Source organism: Arachis duranensis, chromosome 2, assembly GCF_000817695.3.
Source record: "Arachis duranensis cultivar V14167 chromosome 2, aradu.V14167.gnm2.J7QH, whole genome shotgun sequence".
In the NCBI taxonomy this organism is placed as follows: Eukaryota; Viridiplantae; Streptophyta; class Magnoliopsida; order Fabales; family Fabaceae; genus Arachis; species Arachis duranensis.
In genome coordinates, this window is record NC_029773.3 from 65,943,372 (window position 1) to 65,955,142 (window position 11,771).

An 11,771-nucleotide genomic window follows, 5' to 3' on the forward strand; every position below is an offset into this window, starting at 1 on the left:
AATTGGCTAATTCTAATAGCAAGAGTTAAATAACAAATTGTAATAAACTTTTGTAACTCTCTGTGCCAAGGTAGCACGCTTCCTAACTAATATCCACCAACAATTTAATTTATATATTTTGATTTAATTTATTTAGTTAGTAAATTAAACTTTATGTTAGTAGTCTTAGATTTTTATCATTAACATAGTAGAGAGAGTATAAGTATCTCTTAAATTATTGTGGCCACCAGAAATTAGAAGAATTTAAAATTACTTTTTGATTTCATAATAAAACTATGATGTAGATAAATGATGTTAAATGAATATTTTTTTTGTTATATAAAGAAATTGATAGAAGGTAGAGTGATTATTTTCGGTTCAATTTTAATTATTTCAAACTATAACGTAAATAAGTAAAATTGAGTGAACTTCTTTTTTATTGTATTAAGAAATTCATAAAAAATGACTAAAGTAATTTCCTTTCATTTAATTCAATCTATTCTTTTAGTTTTATTTATTGTGTCTTTATAAGCATTGTAAACACTTCTTTTTCTTTTTATCATCACGTCATATGTCATTTATATTATCAACGAGATAAATATATTTGGAATCACTTATTTATACTTATATTATTTATAATATAAACGAGATACGTTTAATATTTTTTGTATTATAAAAGAATATGAAAATAAATACAAAAATATAAATTTCTCTAAAATGTAAATATTTGAAACTACGTGTTCGAAATGCATGTTGACGTCACTTGCATGAAAAGCAAAGAACGGTTTTATAATTGAGCAGTAGTATAGAAATAGAAAAGTGAAAGGAAAAAGAAAAACAAAAAAAAATACTTCTCTCAATCTACAAAAACAATAAAAACAAAAAAATAGAAATAGAAAATACTTCTTGTGAATTGAGAAAAACAAAAAATATTTTGCATGCTGTAAAAAACAAAAAAAATATATACAAACGTTTTTCACATATTACGAAAAACTTAAAAAAAATATCTTAAAAAATCCTACATTATATTTTTAAATTTATACAAACATCACTTTAGGGATTACACTAAAATGCTTCTCATATACAAATTTTTAAGCCAAAAAAATTTTTTAATTTTTTTTTGTATTTCTGATTTAAAAAAAAAAAGAACGAAAGAAACGAACAATTCAGTAGAATTGGCAGACAAATAAGGGTCCATTAGATGGCTTGATTAATAATTGGGTGAGAGAGACACACATTTCGTACTATGCCAAATTAATTATATAAATAGAGTAATGTTAAGTAACTAATAATTTATTTAAATAATATGAATAACCGGTTTTAAAATTAGTTATTTTAATTAAAAAATATTTTATCTTAATTTAATATTATTAATTAAATTTAGAATTAATTTATTCTTTTAACTTTATTATTCACATTGTTCAACAATTTTATTGATTACCTATACTTTTTCATATAAATAAACCGAAGGCATGAGCTTTGCAAGTGCAGTGGCCACCTTATAGAATCAATTGGACTAATAATAATAACACGTTATTTATTAGTAACTCATGGAAATTGGAAATTCAAGACCAAACAGGGACAAACTCTGATCCTGCTCTTCTGTATCCCTAAGAGCTCCAACAATGGCTAATGGATAATTGTACCATTCAACAATGCCTGCAAAATGCTACTGAAAAGAGTCACATACACATGGCACCAAAAAATTATTCACTGGCTCACGAAATTGAATGGGGATTGACCAAAATTATTTATTAGACTTTGGAAAAAAATTAAGTAAAAAAGTATAAGATGAAAAAATATTATATCCAACTCAAAATTTTAAAATAATAAATTAATAAATTTTTCATCTTATAAATTTCTCATTTTTTTTAATATGTGACTAATTTTATACACTTTTCACATTTATAACATTAACAAACTCATTTAAGGTTAAAGTCCCTCCACCTAATTCTTGGATGTTGAACACGAGAGGAGTATTTTTTTTTTCAAAAATACTAATAATTGTGGAACGAGAATAAAGCATTCGACTTCATGCTTAAATGAAATATAAGAAACTTATAATTAAACTGTAAGTTCATTTATTGTTTGATCATTTTGCATAGTGAAATTTGTAAAAATATCTTTAACTTAACGTCAATAATTTCACATTTATAATATATATAACAATCATAATTAGCAAATTTTGATACTTAATATTATTGAATTTTAAATTATATTTTATTATATATTTTAAATTATCTCATATATATACCAATTGATTGAAATTTTAAATTATTTTAATATTTTTTATTTCATATTTATATGTATATTTATTTAATATTTATTAATTTTAATATGATCAACTAATCATTATATTTAAAATTTTCTTTCATAATTTATTTTTAATTCTATTTTATAATAATTTGTATGTATAAAATTATGAATTTTATAGTAAAAATTATTAAAATATCTCTAATTTAATATTCATAATTTTATATGTATAATATTTATAATTTTATAAATATAACAATCATAATTAACAAATTGAGACTGATTTATTCTTATTTATTACTCATTTTTTATTTTGTGGATCATCACAATTCAATAATTTTTAGATGTTTCTGATTTTCAATAAATTAAGATGGATTAAATTTGAGATGTTTATTAATTTAGATTTTTTATAAAATGTGCTATGGTGATTTAGAGATATCTTTTACTGATATAAGAATTTAGGATTTCATTTGGAAGAAAGATTATATAATTGTGGATATAATAATGAGAGAGAATTTTTTAAAATTTGATTCGCATGAAATTTAGAATTATTTTTGTATAGTTAAATAAAAGAAAATAATTATAGAAAAAAATTACTTGTGTCAATTAAACTAGAAAAAATAATTCACACTTTTTTATAAGTAAAAATATTATTAAATATGTAGTTTTATTTATTTTTTGTGATTTTTTTTAATTAAACCTCAAGCTTTACAATAATACATATAAGTTTATAACATCTTTGTTCATACTCAACCATAAAAGACGGCTGTTCAAACCATTTATTGCGGGGAAGTACTATGAAATTAAGAGGTGGTACGTACTCTTATTATTGCAGCAGTCAATTAAGACATATGATCTTATCTTATTAGTGTATTTATTATTTAAGCATTAATTAAGGTCCATTAGACATTGGCTATGCTTATTGTGGCTAAGCTATAATGGCTATAGTAAATAAAAATAAAGGCACATAGTAATTTGAAATTGATTTTGGCTTTTTGTTTTTAGGTTTGACGTTTTTCAATCGAAATGGTTTGAGCGCTAAAAATTTTAATTGTGCAAATGTGTTATTATGGTAAAATTTTTCCATTATTAAATGATTCATTTTAAAGGAATTAAAAAGTTTAAAATAAAAAATATTATTATAATAACAACTAATTAATAAATAATAACTTAGAAGTTATAAAAAAGAGTTTTTTTTTTTTATATCAGGTGAATTGGATAATTTCCAATTCTAAGTATCACCCAATATACTCACATATTTACTAGATTTTCTTTCTATTTGATTGCCATTGATAGAATTTAAATTTGAGATTTTTAAAGTGGGAAGGGAGAGATATGCCATGTGAGTTAAGATTCATTGGTTCAATATAAACTAAGTGAAGTTGGGATGTATTTAAGATTTACCTGAACACATGTTAATTTTTTAATTAACAAATTTAAAATTTTAATATATTTATTGTTCATTTATTAACGTAAAATTTAAATTTTTCTACTGATGATAATTTTAATATATGCACATATGTTAGCTAAAATCTAATATTCAATGCGTACTTAGGAACTATACAAATCGAGTGTCAACCATAGGTTATACAGCCGAACCGTAGGCCCATAGTCATCTTAGTCATCACAATATTAAGCATCATAGAACTGACCATTAATTGTAACTAAGCTTGTTTGGACCAATTGGAAGAAAAAATGTAGGGAGATATATAGAGTATTGGTTTCTCAATGTAATTAATAAGTGGAGTGAGTAATCTGAATCTTTTTACAGAAGTTGAGAACCATCAGACATAATTGTATTGATTTTAATTGAAGTAATGATATATCTTTCGAGTAAAGATTATTTATTTCATTCCTCAACTCTATAATTTTAACTCATTTCAATTTTTAAAACAATGATTTGATAGGGAATAGTTGAGGTAAGCAATATTAACCTTTTAATTTCTAATTTTTTTTAACAAAATTATTTTAAGCAATATTAACCTTTATAATAGGGAGAATATATTACTAGTTATTACTTGGATCAGTAATTTCTTGTGGTCCAAAAGCCTTAAAAACCAGTTAATTAAAAATGTGACGATTTTGATAAATAAATGTAGCTCATTATTGATGAAAGAACAAAGAACAACTAGTAGTTGTTTTAGTGCTCTGATTACGACCCAACCATGAACCATAGGTACACAAACCTTTAATTAAAAACACTACAGTTCTAAGTATTAAATGCTGGCTCAACATAATAGTGCCAGTAATAGTATTAATAAGTCTGGCCAATAACATACGTATCAACAGGTCTCTGAAAATGGTCAGAAATAATAATACCCTGTTTATTTATTACTACCTTCAAAAAATAATTAATAGCACCCTCAATGTTGTTTGCAGGGCACCTCTTTGTATGATAGAACTGATAATACTTTTAGAACGTGTTTGGAAGTGAAATTATTGAAACTGATTTTATTTTAAAATTAAATTTTCTATTTTGAATAGGTAAAAGTTAAAATTGAATTATTTGTAAATATTGTGGATTTACTTTAACACTTGTATCGAATCCTTTTAATTTAAAAAAAAAAGATTGGTTTGAATTGAAATGATTTGGTATCATAAATATGTAAAAATTAATTTTATTTTTTAAGTATTAATTTAAAAGAAAATTGATTGGAGAATCCTACAAAAAAAAAAAGTAAATCTAAAATTAGTAAATAAAGACTTTGAAAATAAATTGACTGAATTTAAAATAATTTATATTGAATTTAAATAAAACAATAAAATGTCTTCGATTAGATCAAATGACTTTTGAAATAGAAAACAAAAGTATTGGAATGTAAATTGAACAAGAAGATTAAATGTTACTTGAAAAATAAACTTACATAAAAGGTAAAGTTTGCAAAAACTATAAATGAAAAGATAAAAACAATGGAAGGAACCCTACAAAAAAAGTAACTCGAATGTAGACTCAAAAAGTTGCTGGGATATGAGTGTGCTTGAGTATTTTTCTGAAACAAAGTTTCAACTCTTGTGCCTTCGAGTCTTCTTCTATTTATAAAAATTTTCAACCAATCAAATTGAAGTGTAACTCTCACATTCATTAAACCATAGGTAACCGTTCCTGCTTCTTTTGTTGGACAAGAAGTAATGTTTAAAAGCAACCCTCAAATCTTGGGACCTCCGATTCAGTCATATCGACCAACTTGTTGACTGGTCATGACAAACTCTTACTCGATCTTCCCTGTCGAAAGGCTCTCTTTTGATGTTGACTTTTCTTCGAAGACACACGCTTATTGACCCTCAAATGCTCCTTTTTTTTCAAATAAATTATTTTCGACTAACAAATTGTCCCCTAGGATTAATTTGTTATTTTCGATATCATCTTAGAACACTTAATCCTAACATGCTCTTATTATATCATCATAAGGCATTAATTAATCATAAATGAAATTCACTTCCCTTCATTTTCTCGCGCCTATCCGACACGTTTCTCACTATTCTTAATTTCTCTCTCCACCACTTCGCCTTCTCTAGGAAGCTACCCAATTTCAAATTTTGAACTTCCTCATACAAAACAACAAAACACCTTTTTATTTATTGAATTGAATTTTATCATCATTCACCTTTAACCTTTTATTCTTAAACTTCGTCTTCCCCTCTTCTCTGAATTTTCTGTATGATTCTACTTTCTACAATTAACTTCACCATCATCAACTTCTTATCTTTACACACCAATGGCTTCCTCTTCGATTCACAACACTCCCACTGCCTATGATAAGGGCAAAGGTCCTGAAGCTCAGGCTCAAGAACCACCAACCTTACAAGTACTAAACCAAATTAATGATGAGATTATTGAAGATCCTCAATTTCATCCTGATGATAAGAGAATTTTCATTCCTTTTACTATTGATGACAAAACATGCTACTTTATTGGCCCCATTCAAACCCTAGAACATGCCAGCAAATGACTTGATTTCTTCCCTAACGTTGAGGGGGAAGACTTACTCATCAAACAAAACCTTCTTGTTACTCTTTTTATCGATCATAGGAAAACCTTCAGGAATAATCCCAAAATTATCCCACGAGGAGCTGACTTTCGAGCTTGGCATAGACGTCTCGAATCGGTAATGGGTGACGCTTGGAGGACTCTTGGTATTCATGACCTCCTTCGACTTTCTCATTTTTCTCCTACCACTCACCATTGGATGATTGGGGGCAATTTTGTTGTTTTGGAACAAAACAAAAAATAACTTCCACCTCCCCTGTGGGATGGTAGGGCCCTCGTTACTTGGTGTCGCTGCCATCACTGGCCTTCCGACAAATTTTCCTAAAGTAACTTATGATATGTCACCAAATCGAACCTACAAGATATCTCAAAGGAACTTTATAGTGACTTCATCAATCAACATTTGGGACATGAGAACGACCCAGTAACTGATGAAAAAAGCGTCGCATTCTTGTCTGGTTAAATGCCATCGTTTTTTGTTCGAGGAGTGTCCAAATACAAAAGTTGTTTCTTTTCTTGGCTACTCTTTTGCATGAAGGCCACAAATTCAATTTGACCAAATTGATCTTGTGGCATTTGTTTGATGAACTTGGACACCTAATTGATTATCTTCGAGCCAACTCATCGATCAATGTGGGATGCCCCCTTTGCCTCCTCCAATTTTAGTTAAACGCTATGTTCGAAAAGTACATGCAGCAGGATGGGGGTAGCGCCCCTGAAAAATATCATATTGAGGGATTTTGATTGGCCCTTTTTCAACCCAACTTCGAAAATGCCAAATCGACTGAAGACTTGTTTTGGACTGTCTATTCTGACAAAGATTGCTCAAGAGGATGAGATTCCCATCTCGAATCCAACCACTAAAGACCAATCCACATCGAGTCTTCACACAGAACTTAACCAACACACTCTCCAACAATAAAACACCATCCTGAGGCTACTGACACATACTCCCACCGAATGGATTGATCAACCTGACTTGAATACCCTTCTGTCTGATATCCTAAGTTCTTCTCCCAAATTCTAAGTCCCTCCTCAATTTTCTTCCATAATAAAGAGGTTTACAAAGGTCTCAAATGATTTCATCGTCATTCAAGATAAGTTGCAAGAGACCAAAGAAAAAGTAGCCAAAATCAGAATTAAATCGAAAAAAATTGACACCACTCTTCAGTCGATGAGGCAATCGTGCAAAGAGTATGACTTGAGAATTGCTCAAGTCATCAACACTCGAGTCTATTTTGACAAACGAAAAGAGGAACTTGAGTAAGAACTAGCCCGAATTGGAAAAAATTTGGCTATAATTCAAGAAAGAATAGCCGAATTAGTCGAGCCATTTGCTGCAGTGCAACATAAGAAACAGGAAATCTTCAAAGAGTTTTTCCTAACAAAGACCAAACAAGAGGAGGTCAACAAAAAATTTGACAAGGCCCAGGATGAAGAACAAGAACAAGTCGAGGTATACTCTACCCTGGATAGTGAAAGGGTTCAACTCTATTCTGAACTTCAGGAACTTTTAACACCTTTCCTTTCATCAATTTAAAACTTTTAATATTTGTAACTTCCTCTTTTATGTATCTAATCTTGATCATCCATGCATCGATATTGTTTCAAGTATTTTTCATTTATTGACTTAATCACGTTTTTTGAATCTATATCCTTAATTCGGGTTTGCATTCCCAGAATACAAGTCAATCACTTGAAAAGGTCCTTTCCAATTATGGGACCGTTTGCCAAAAAATTTCAATTTCTTTTCAATTGACAATATAACCTTTAACACCAAATCTCCCATACTAAAATACTTCTTTTTTATTCGACGATAATAATTTCGAGCAATGTTATCTTTCTGACGAACCATATTCTCGAGTGCCAGAATGAGCTCTTGACTTAAATAGCTCAATTCATCATATATTGCGTTCCAATAATCTTCGATTGGCAAGTCATCTTGCCTCAATATCATTAACATATTAAGATTAATTTCCAATGGAAAAACTACATCATAACCATATACTAACTTATAAGGAGAGGTACCTGTCGAACCTCTTGGTGAATTTCGGTAACCCACAATACTTGACTCAGAGGTTCATGCAAAGTTTGAGGTTTACGACCGATTTACTTCTTAATCAAATTAATCGATATTTTATTTGCTGCATCGACTTGACCATTAGCTTGTGCATAATATGGAGTTGAAGTAACCATATTAATATTTCTCGAAACTGCAAAATTCTTAATACGTTGACCAATAAACATAGTTTCCTGATCGGTGCTTAAAGTTTGGAAAATTCCAAATTGAAGAATTATATACTCCTCAATGAAGTCTATAATTTCATTCTTACCAGCCTCTATTAAAGGAACAGCTTCAACCTATTTTGTGAAATAATCAATTGCCACTAGAATAAACTTATGATTTTTTTATGAAAGTGGATGTATTACTCCGATCAGATCCAGAGCCCAACCTCGAAAAGGCCAAGGCTTCAAAGTCGAATGTAATTCAGATGCTGGGATCTGTTGTATTACTCCATGTCGTTGACACTCTTGACATACTCTAGCATAATTGTGCAATCTTTTATCATAGAAGGCCAATAAACATGATCTCGACAAATTACCCACTTTATCTTCATTCCAACCTGATGGGCACCACATATGCCCCTATGAACTTCTCTTAAAGTAATATCTTTATTTGATTGACTTAAACATCTAGAAAGACTTCCATCTGTGCCTTTCCTATACAATTCATCAGCTATCAACACAAAATTCATTGCTTTCAATTTTACTTTCCTATCAACTCGAATACTAGGATCGTTCAGATATTCAGCAATTGATTTTCTCCAATCATCATCATCCCATTCATCTAAAGCTAGCGCCTCTCTTTCATCAATGGACACTAAAATTTGACAAACTTTTGCTAGTTATTCTAGCGTTTCAGGAAGTACCTTGTATCTCGATGAAATTTGGGCTAACTCATTAGCAATTTCATTCCGAATCCTTGGAATATGAACTAATGAGACTTTCCGAAAAGATGCCAGCAACTCCCATGCTATCGAAAGATACTTTTGTAACTTCTCATTATTGCATTTAATTTTTTTTACAGCTGTTTTAAAACCAACTAGGAATCTCCAAAGATTTGAATATCCAAAGCCTCTTTACCAACCAGAATTTTGAGACCCAACATTAAAGCCTCGTACTTAGCCACATTATTCGAACAAGGATATTTTAGTTTGAAAAGAAATTCTGACGGAATACCTTCCAATGAAATAATTAAAATTCTTACTCCAGTGCCATCTTTATGCTTCAAGCCATCAAAATATAACTTCCAAAAATCAACTAGCATATCGACTATGTTTGTCCCCTGGTCATTGGGATTATTCGAATAATCCACTAGAAAATCTACAATGACCTGGCCTTTCACAGCCTTAGCTAGCATATATTACAAATCAAACTCTATTAAAGTCAACATCTATTTTCCTAATCGACCTCTTAGCATAGGATAGGATAACATGTATTTGACTAGGTCAGTCTGAGCAATCACATTAACAGTTTTTGTATCTATATAACTCTTCAATTTTGTGCAGGCATAATAGAGAGATAAACACAATTTCTGGATGGGTTAATACCTCGCCTCAATGTCAGTCAAAACCCGACTAAGATAGTAAATAGTCCGTTCATGTCCTTCCTCATCATCCTGAGCCAATATACATCCAATAGTATTCATTGATGCTGCAATATATAATTTCAAAGGCTCATAAGGATGAATAGTTGCCATTACTGGCACTTTAGACAAATAAGCTTTAATCGACTCGAAGGCCTCCTGATGCTCTTTACGATCCATATAAATTGTATTTCATCTTTAAGTTTTACTAGGGGTGCAAATATTCGAGTTCGACCTGAAATGTTTGATATAAACCTTTTAAGATAATTAACCTTTCCAAGAAAAGATTGCACTTCCTTTTTCGATTTAGGAGGAGGTAACTCTAAGATTACATTAGCCTTGTTTTTATCAATGGCAATCCCCTTCTTGTTAACTACAAACCCTAGGAAGTTCTGATGAGCGGATATTTTATACGCTTTTTGGGGGTAATTTCATGTAGATTTTAGTATGTTTTAGTTAGTTTTTAGTAGATTTTTATTAGTTTTTAAGCAAAAATCATATTTCTGGACTTTACTATGAGTTTGTGTGTTTTTCTGTGATTTCAGGTATTTTCTAGCTGAAATTGAGGGAGCTGAGCAAAAATCTTATTCAGGCTGAAAAAGGACTGCTGATGCTGTTGGATTCTGACCTCCCTTCACTCGGAATGGATTTTTTGGAGCTACAGGAGTCCAATTGGCGTGCTCTCAATTGGGCTGGAAAGTAGACATCCAGGGCTTTCCAGCAATATATAATAGTCCATACTTTGCGTGAAGATAGACGACGTAAACTGACATTCAACGCCAGTTCCATGTTGCAGTCTGGCGTTCAGCGCCAGAAACACGTCACGAACCAGAGTTGAACGCCAAAAACACGTTACAACTTGGCGTTCAACTCCAGAAACAGCCCAGACATGTGAGAAGCTTAAGTCTCAGCCCCAGCACACACCAAGTGGGCCCCAGATGTTGATTTCTGCATTATCCATCTTAGTTTACTCATTCTCTGTAAACCTAGGTCACTAGTTTAGTATTTAAACAACTTTTAGAGACTTATTTAGTATCTCATGACATTTTTATATCTGAAATTTGTACCTTTTGGCAGCATGAGTCTCTAAACCCCATTGTTGGGGTTGAGGAGCTCTGTAGCGTCTCGATGAATTAATGCAATTATTTCTTTTTCCCATTCAAATATGCTTGTTCCTATCTAAGATGTTCATTTGCGCTTCACTATGAAGGAGGTGATGATCCGTGACACTCATCACCTTCCTCAATCCATGAATGTGTTCCTGACAACCACCTCCGTTCTACATCAGACTGAATGAGTATCTCTTAGATTCCATAATCAGAATCTTCGTGGTATAAACTAGAATTGATGGCAGCATTCATGAGAATCCGGAAAGTCTAAACCTTGTCTGTGGTATTCCGAGTAGGATTCTGGGATTGGATGACTGTGACGAGCTTCAAACTCGCGAGTGTTGGGCGTGATGACAAACGCAAAAGAATCAATGGATTCTATTTTGACATGATCGAGAACCAACAGCTGATTAGCCGTGCTGTGACAGAGTATTTGGACCATTTTCACTGAGAGGATGGGAAGTAGCCATTGACAACGGTGACACCCTACATACAGCTTACTGATGAGCGGATAATTTGTATACTTTTTGGCATTGTTTTTAGTATGTTTTCAGTAGGATTTAGTTAGTTTTTAGTATATTTTTATTAGTTTTTAGTTAGAATTCACTTTTCTGGACTTTACTATGAGTTTGTGTATTTTTCTGTGATTTCAGGTATTTTCTGGCTGAAATTGAGGGACCTGAGCAAAAATCTGATTCAGAGACCAAAAAGGACTGCAGATGCTGTTGGATTCTGACCTCCCTGCACTCGAAGTGGATTTTCTGGAGCTAAAGAAGCCCAATTGGCGCGCTCTCAA